The sequence below is a fragment of the Plecotus auritus genome (genome assembly GCF_963455305.1).
Source record: "Plecotus auritus genome assembly, chromosome: 3".
Taxonomy (NCBI): Eukaryota; Metazoa; Chordata; class Mammalia; order Chiroptera; family Vespertilionidae; genus Plecotus; species Plecotus auritus.
The window spans coordinates 100,371,920-100,381,038 of NC_137772.1; the positions used below are offsets into that span (position 1 = coordinate 100,371,920).

A 9,119-nucleotide genomic window follows, 5' to 3' on the forward strand; every position below is an offset into this window, starting at 1 on the left:
TGGCTGCGAGGCGGCGCCGCAAGAACAGGAGCAGAGGCGGCACTGCTGCCACTGTTGTGAGAGAGAAGGCAGCGCTGCCTCCGCATCCGCCACCTCCCCTTTCGCACAGGTGGCCTGGGAGAGGCTTCTGCGCTGGCCCTTCTGCAGATGCGGCGTGGGAGAGGCCGCAGCACAGGCCGCTCCAGCACCGGGGTCCCTTTCGCAGAGGCAGCGGGAGAGGGGGCTGCACGGTCCAGGTCCGGTGCTGCCCCTTCTGCAGAGGCAGCCACAGAGGGGTGCAACCTGCTGTGCCTCAACCTCCCACACCCCCTCCCCCAGCCAGTCTGGCCCCAGATTGCCCCCCACCCACAGGTGGGGAGGTGGGGCGGGCCAGCACTAAGAAGCGAGGGCTGAGGCCCAGCAGCCATGGTGGCTGGCAATGGCAGCACCAGCGGGGTGATGAGGGCAGCACCTTCCATGATTGGCCGGGTCACCTCCCGTAGAGGGAGGCCAGACTGCGGCTTAGGCCCACTCCCCATGGGGAATGGGCCTAAGCCATCAGTAAGACATCCCCTGAGGGGTCCTGGACTGTGAGAGGGGGCAGGCTGTGCTGAGGGACCAATGCACCAATTTTTGTGCACCAGGCCTCTAGTATAAAAATAAAACTGCTCCTAAGCATTGATTGAAACAGTCATGCTTGGATCCCTTTTCAGAGCATTAGATCCCTGAGAGAAAAGAGGTCCTAACCAGTTGCTTCCATGAACAATGACCCCAGTACAGTATATCTAATGTCCTTTGAGGCAAACTCAAGTGGTCAGGCAACCATGATTATCCTCACAAGTTTATCAGTCTTTAGGTACAAGATATATTTAAAGCTGATACCAGTTGAAGTATTGCAACCATAATCCCAAGAAATCATTCAGTTTTAGCACAGCGAGTTCCTGCAAGATGTCAGAGCAAGTGAGAAATCATCCCAAAGTAAAAAGTGATGGTTCATCATCTTTTACTAGTGAGAGGAAAACATCTATGAGGAAAATACATCCTCATTAAATTAATGGCTATCTTCACAGCCTTGACAAAATCCAGAGGCTCCAATTTCCTGATTTGAGGAGTCTATTTCCAAGATGACTGTCAAGGTCAAGAAGAGCTTTCAGGCTTGTCTCTGCCATGGCCCATGAACTCCAGTCCTTCAATGGGAATCTCCTTCTCCTTTATTGCTTTCTGGATGCACTGCTGGTAACGCTTGAAGAGGTCAGTGCACAGGTCCCCAGAGCTGTTCCCTTGAGGAACTTCTCGGCAAACCAGCAATTAAGACACTGATCATACTCACGCTTCATGTCGGTGCATCCCTCCCCTATGCTGCTCATCCCTTTTCCCACTTTTTAACTGGATTGTTTGTCTTCCTTTTGTTGAGCTGTATGAGTGCTTTACATATTTTGGATATTAACCTTTTATCAAATGTATCATTGCCAAATATGTTCTCCCATACAGTGGGCTCCCTTTTCATTTTGCTGATTGTTTCTTTTGCTATGCAGAAGCTTTTTATTTTTATGTAGTTCCATTTGTTTGTTTTCTCCTTAGTTTCCCTTGCCCTAGGAGATGTAGCTACAAAGAGATTGCTATGAGAGATGTCTGAGGTTTTGCAGCCTATGGTTTCTTCTAGGATTTTAATGGTTTTACAACATACATTTAAGGTTTTTGTCCATTTTGAGTTTATACTTGTGTATGGTGTAAGTTGGTGGTCCAGTTTCATTTTTTTGTATGTATCTGTCCAATTTTCCCAACACTATTTATTGAAGAGACTGTCTTGACTCCATTGTATGCTTTTGCCTCCTTTGTCAAATATTAATTGAGCATAATGACCTAGGCCAATTTCTGGGTTCTGTGTGCTGTTCCACTGGTCTACATGCCTGTTCTTGTGCTAGTACCAGGCTGTTTTGATTAGAGTGGTTTGTAGTATAACTTGATATCTGGGATTGCGATCCCTCCAACTTTGTTCTTCTTTCTCAAGATTGTTGTGACTATTCTGGGTCTTTTTTAGTTCCATGTAAATTTTTGGAAGTATTTGTTTTAGATCTGTGAAATATGCTGTTGGTATTTTAATAGGGATTGCATTGAATCTATAGATTGCTTTAGGTAGTATGGACATTTTAATGATGTTAATTCCATCAATCCATGAACACGGTATATTTTTTCACTTGTTTATATCTTCCTCTATCTCTTTTTTCATTGTCCTATAGTTTTCTGAGTACAAGTATTTTACCTCCTCGTTTAAGTTTATTCCAAAGTATCTTAATTTTTTTGTTACAATGGTAAATGGGATTGATTGTTTAGCTTCTCTTTCTGAGAACTCATTATTTGTGTATAAAAATTCCATTGATTTCTGGGTGTTAATTTTGTATCCTGCTACATTGCCAAATTCATTTATTAAATATAGTAGTTTTTGGTGAAGTCTTAGGGTTTTCTATGTACAATATCATGTCATCTGCAAATAATCACAGTTTTACTTACTCCTTTCCAATTTGGATGCTTTTATTTCTTCTTCTTGTCTGATTGCTGTGGCTAGGACTTCCAGTACTATTTTGAATAAGAGTGGTGAAAGTGGGCATCCCTGTTCTTAGGGGAAATGGTTTTAATTTTTGCCCATTGAGTATAATGTTGGCTGTAGGTTTGTCATATATAGCCTTTATTATGTTGAGATTTGATTCCTCTATTCCCATTTTTCTGAGATTTTTCATCAAAAACGGTTGGATTTTTTCTGCATCTATTGATATGATCATGTGATTTTTATTTTTCAATTTGTTTATGTGATGTATCACATTTACTGATTTGTGAATATTGTATCAGTCTTGCATCCCTGGAATAAATCTCACTGTGTAATGGTGTAAGATCTTTTTAATATGTTGCTGAATGCAATTTGATAATATTTTGTTGAGGATTTTAGCATCTATGTTCATCAAGGATATAGGCCTCTAATTCTCTTTCTTTGTAGTGTGTTTATTTTGTTTTGGAAATAGAATAATGCTGGCATCATAAAAAGAGGTTGGAAGTGTTCCTTGCTCTTGGATTTTTGGAATAGCTTGAGGAAGATAGGTGTTAGTTCTTTGAATATTTGGTAAAACTCCCCTATGAAGCCACCCAGACTAGGGGTTTTGTTTGCTGGGAGTTTTTTGATTATTGCTTCTATTTCATCAGTTGTTATTTGTCTATTCAGGTTTTCTGATTCTTCCTGATTCAATTTTGGAAGATTGTATTTTTTCTAGGTATTTGTCTATTTCATCCACATTGTCCAGCTTGATGGCATATAGTTATTCATAGTATTTTGTTCTTTACATTGCAATTAAATCCATCTGACCCAGTGTGTCATTGAGAGTTACTGTTGCCTTGTTAATTGTTTGTGTAGAAGATCTATCCAGTGAAGTCAGTAGGGTGTTAAAATCCCCTATTATGATTGTATTGCTGTTGATCTCTCCCTTAAAGTTCTGCAGAAGTTTATATATATGATTCCTTTAGTATTATGTAGTGACTTTTATTGTCTCTTCTGATGGCCTTCATTTTTAGTCTATTTTGTCAGGTATGAGTATTGCTACCCCAGATTTTTTTTTTCCCCATTTGCACAGAAAACACTCATCCTGTGTGTCTTTTGTTCTGACGTGGGTCTCTTATAGACAGCTTATGATGGGGTCATGTTTTTGTATCCATTCAGCTACCCTATGTCTTTTGATTTTATGCCTATCCCCAAGGGATATGGCCTTGGTGCTGTGTGGCTTCCTTCTGACCCCCTGGGCTGAGAGGTCTCACAACTCTCTGCAGCCCAGATCCCTGATTTTACCGTTCTCCAGGTGTCCTCTGCCCTTCCTGGCTGCTAATCGTCTCACCAGCTATGTCTACTTTGTCAATTCCAGGTGGATATTATTCAATTTAGTTGCTCCTTCTATCTGCTCCGGGATAAGGTTCAGGACACGTCTGCCTATTTGACTGCCATTTTGTCTCCTAACCTCCACTTGTTAATTTTTTTATCTAGAACATCTATCTAGTGATGTCAGTGGGGTTTTAAAGTCCCTTTCTAGGACTGTATTGCTGTCTATCTCTCCCTTACAGTCCTCCAGGATTTTCCCTTAATTTAATATTTAATATAGGAATATATATATATATATATATATATGCTCCTATACTAGGTGCATATATGTTTACCAGGGTTATATCCTCTTGGAATAATCTCTTTAGTATTATATGTTAATCTTCTTTATCTCTTTTGTAGCCTATATTTTGAAATCTATTTTGTCAGATATGAATTTTGCAATGCTGCTTAGGTGGTAATAAACCATTTACATTTAAGGTTATTATTGATATAAGTACTTATTTATTGCCATTTTTATTATGTATTCCTATGTCTCTCTCTATATATATATATTTTTTTCTTCTTCTAATTACAATAGTACCTTTAGCATTTCTTGCAGTGCTGATTTGGTGGTGATAAACTCCTTTAGCCTTTTTTTTTCCCCCTGGTGGTGATAAATTCCCTTAGCCTTTTTATTTCACTATCTATTTTAAGTGATAGTCTTGCTGGATAGAGTAGTCTTGGTTTCAGATCCTTGCTTTTCATTACCTTGAATATTTCATGCCATTCCCTCTGGCCTGAAGACTTTCAGATGAGAAATCAGCTGACAGTCTAATGGGAGTTCCTTTGTAGTTAACAAATTGTTTTTCTCTTGCTACCTTTTAGATTCTCTTTGACTTTAATTTTTTGCTTTTAAACTGTGATGTGTTTGGGTGTGGGCCTGTTTGGGTTTTTCTTGCTTGGGACTCTCTGTGCCTCCTGAACTTGTATGACTTTTTCCTTTACCAGGTTAGGGGAATTTTCTGCCATTGTTTCTTCAAACACATTCTTTATTCCTTGCTCATTTTCTTCACCTTCTGGAACGCAAATATTACGTTTCATGATTTAGCTCAGTTATGCTGTCCTCTTATTTTTTAATTGTTTTTTTATTTTTGCTTCTCTGATTGAGTGATTTTCCTACCCTGTCTTCTAATTGACTGACCCAATCCTCAGCTTTCTCTAATCTGCTTTTTATTCCTTCAACTGTTTCTTTTTAGTGCTATGCCAATCTTCATTTCCAACTGGTCTTTTTTCATGGTTACTCTATCTTTTCTCCTGCTGTTGAGCACCCTTGCCATCATTATTCTGAACTCTATGTTTATAAATTTCTTATCTCCATTTCATTTAGCTCTTCTTCTGGAGAATTCTCTTGTTCTTTCATTTTGAACTTTTTTTTTTGTCTCCCCATTTTGGCTGCTTATTTGGGTTTGTGTCTATATATTAGGTACATCTGCTATGACTCCCATTCTCTAGTGCAGTACAATGTTAGGTGCTGTTTGTGACTGGCCCTGAGTCCCTTTTTTGGAGCTATCAGCAATCCACAGCTTATGGCTCCCTCTGCTGGGGTTTGGTGCTTTTGGAAAGGACCAAGATGTACCCCAGGTCTGCTTTTTCTAGCCTTGGGCTCAGAAGGAGATCAGGCAAAGACTCAAAGCCTCCAGATATCTGCCTCTGCCTGCAGTCTGATTGTTATTCAGTCTTGATTAGCCTCAGGCTTTTGACCAAATGGTAGGGCAAGAGATTTTTCAAAAGGGTGGGGCAATTGCTTCTCCCCCTCTACCAAGGCAAAAGCTGCCTGGATCTTAGAAGTCTGTCAGAGAAAGATATCCTCTGCAGTATGAGGCAATGACTCAGCACAGGAAACTTCTGAATTCTAACCTTAGATTTCCCACCTTCAATTCTGTTCACACAGCTCTAGTCCACTCTGCCCACCCCCCTTTCTGGAGCCAAAGGTGAGTGGCTGCACATAAAATTTTGTGCATTGGCTCATTAAGAGTTTGCCTGCATTTCTAGCAATCTCACCTTGGCAGACAGCAACCCTACTGCTTTTCACAGCCAGATGTTATGGGGGCACCTTTCTCAGTTCTGGTTCTCTGGGTTAGGAAGCCCAGTTTTTGGTTTAGACCCCAGAGTCCTCAGTGGGAATTCCCCAAGTTGAGATATCTCTTTGGATCTTCAGCTGCTATCTGTGGGAGCCCAAACAGCCCTTTCCCACCTCTGCACTTCCTATCAGTCTCTACGCAGTCTCCTCTTTTCATCCTTGGTTATCAGAGTTCTCTCCAGCTAGTCTTCAGTCGATTGTTCAGGATGATTTTCTATATTTTAGCTGTATTTCTAGTTTGGTCCTGGGAGAGTGTCAGCTTCCACATACTTCTCCACCATTTTGGATTCTTAATGATTACTTCTTGAAGTTAGTTTTGGGCCCCATTACTCAATTATCCTATTATATAAAAAGCCAGGGGCCATCACGACATGAACAACTGGATGGACAACCGAACAAGCAGGCTTCATTGATCAGGGGAAGGCTAACGGGGGAATCGGGGTCCCTCAGGCTCTGATGAATCCGTGGCAGCAGCAACAGGTGAGCAGACGGGTGGAAGGCAAACCACTTGGTCCCTCCTCCCGGGTCTCAGACTCCAATCAATCGGTAGTGGAGGTGGGGCAGAACTGGGGACTGGCTCCCTTAGTAGTCCTACAGGTTCAATCTCCAGAGGACAGGCCAGGCACCAACGGACCAGCACCACAGGCATGATCCCAACAGTGCTGCCGGCCTCCTGGAACTCAGCCTCAGGCACTGTGTGGCTGCTTCCCCTCCCTAGACACTCCACAAGGAAGAAAGGATACCACCAGCAGCACCAGGGGTGACCAGTAGTGTCTGCTTTCCCTGTGCTTCCTCCAGGTCACTTAAGCCAGGCCCCTTCCCACCCCGCTCAGATGAAGTGTGATCACTGCACACAGAAGGAATGTAGTAAAAAACAAAAACTGATGACCAAGAGAATGCTGCAGTCAACGTCCGGAGTCTGGCTCAGGAGAACAAAGAGAAGGGAGAATTCCATAAGTTGGCTGATGCCAAGATATTTCTGAGTGACTGCCTGGCGTGTGACAGTTGTGTGACCACAGAGGAAGGAGTCCAAGTTTCTTAAGAGAACACCAAGGACTTCTTCTGTGTTCTGAACCTTAATAAGAAATGTGATACCTCATAGCACAAGGTGCTGGTAGTGTTCGTGTGTCCTCAGTCTCTGCCTTATTTTGCTGCTAAATTCAGCCTCAGTGTCACTGATGCCTCCAGAAGGCTCTGTGGATTCCTCAAAAGCCTTGGGGCACACTGTCTTTGACATGAAGATAGCTGCGGACTTCAGCATCCTGGAGAGTCAGAAGGAATTTGTGCGTCATGAGGAAGAGCCCCGGCTACCCATGCTGACCTCCGCCTGCCCCGGCTGGATCTGATATGCAGAGCGTGTGCTGGGTGACCCCATCACCCCCACCTCTGCATGGCCAAGTCTCCCCAGCAGATCATGGGCTCTCTGGTGAAGGAGACAAGATTTTCCACATTATTGTGGCCCCGTATTATGACAAGAAGCTGGAGGCCCTTTGAGAAGATGTTCCCACAGCTTTGCATAGTTCCCAGGGTGCATGTTAACCTCAGGTGAAATTGTCCAGATAATGGAGCAAAGTGACCTCGCCTCGAATGATTCTGCTGTGGACACTCTGTTTGGAGACATGAAGGAGGAGGAGGTGAGGCTCCACGAGGGTGCCAGCTCCGACGGGTCCCTGGTGCACATTTTCAGGCATATGGTCAAGGAGCTGTTTAACAAGGACATGGGGGTGCTCACCTACTGCACCCTGAGGAACAAAGACTTCCAGGAGGTCACCCTTGAAAGGGATGGAGAGGCTCTGCTATGCTTTGAGGCTGCTTATGGCTTTCAGAACATCCAGAAGTGGTTCTGAAGCTGTAGAGGGCCAAGATCACCTGCCACTTCCCAGAGGTCCTGGCCTGCCCTGGGCATGCCTAAGCGGCAGGGGCCAGGCCCAGGCAAGGATGGGCGTGCAGACAGGGCACTGCTGTGGCAGATGGAAGGCATCTACGCTGCCATCCTGGTGTGGTCCCCGGAGACCAGCGCCCATGTGCAGGAGCTGTATCAGGAGTGGCTGGAGGCGGGGACTCCCCCCGGGCCCAGGCGACCCTGCACACAGCCTAGCAGGGCCCAGGGCAGCCTGCCAGGACATCAAGTGGTAAAGATCCAGCAGACGCCTGGCCTGCAGGCCACCTGAGGAGGGGTGTCAGACATGTGAAGGAAAGGCTTAGCATCTCTGTCATTGCTTTGGTTTTCAGAATTCCCTACTCCCCATCTGTCGACTCCCTCCCTCTGAGGGGTACTGTTGCTGTCACATGGGTGCAACTGGAATATTGTATCTCGAGAGGATTGCCCCAATGTATGTATCCTTTTATCCGATGATGAAAAAATCCCAAAGAACAAGAATGGAGACAGACTACTGTCCTTTAGGCTTAAAAAGCCCTGGAAGTGTCCTGCAAAGAGCTGAGACTTGGTTCTGTCCATCCGCCTCAGAGAGATTAGGTGTGGAAATGGCCCGGCTTGGCCCTGACTTACCCACTTATGTTACTCTTGAAGGTGTCTTTGCCACAATGTGAATAAACTGCCACCTTTTGGAATAGGGGCTCATACAAAAGTCTGCATTCCCAACTTTTCTTGAAACAGATCTATGTTCTGCCGCTGTGGCCACCGTCCTGAGATCAGGTCCTGTTGACCAAGTCCTGTCACTGGGAATCAGGGGGCAATGGAGTAGAGCCTCCCACACCCCCCGTGCCCTTTTACATTCAGGGATTGATCTGAACGCACTTTGGGGGAGGCCTGGCAAGGGTGACAGGTGTTACAGATGGAAGGATGGAGAATGGATAGGCAGACACCCTGCTCGGTCCCTCCCTGGGTGGGGTCAGGCAGATGGAGGCCCGCCCCACAATTGGGTGAGATAGCGTCCTCTCTTTCTACCTCTCACCTCATGGGCCTGGCCACTCCCCTCAGCTCCGGGCAGCCCTCTGCGTTCCATGACAGTGCGCTCTGCTCTCACATGCTGCTCGCCCTAAATGAGAAGGAAGAGAGCAGTTGACCCACAGACAACCACAGAAAGATAGGGCTCATGGCTGGCAAGCGCAGTGGTGGTGGCAGAAGCCTCTCCTGCCTCCATGGCAGCCCTAAGGAGCAGTGAGCCGAGTGGTAAGGAGCAGTGAGCAAGTGGGCTG

At 44.9% G+C, this 9,119-nt stretch overlaps 2 pseudogenes across 2 annotated transcripts; one reads left to right on the forward strand and one right to left on the reverse strand.

Annotated features, from left to right (window-relative positions):
* Positions 1-1,116: 1,116 nt before the first annotated feature.
* On the reverse strand, positions 1,117-1,346 carry LOC308243860 (TP53-regulated inhibitor of apoptosis 1-like; annotated as a pseudogene). Its single transcript has one exon. The product of its transcript is annotated as a TP53-regulated inhibitor of apoptosis 1-like (transcript).
* A 5,447-nt stretch (positions 1,347-6,793) lies between these two features.
* On the forward strand, positions 6,794-8,058 carry LOC308244103 (nuclear prelamin A recognition factor-like; annotated as a pseudogene). Its single transcript has one exon. The product of its transcript is annotated as a nuclear prelamin A recognition factor-like (transcript).
* The last annotated feature ends 1,061 nt before the right edge of the window (positions 8,059-9,119 follow it).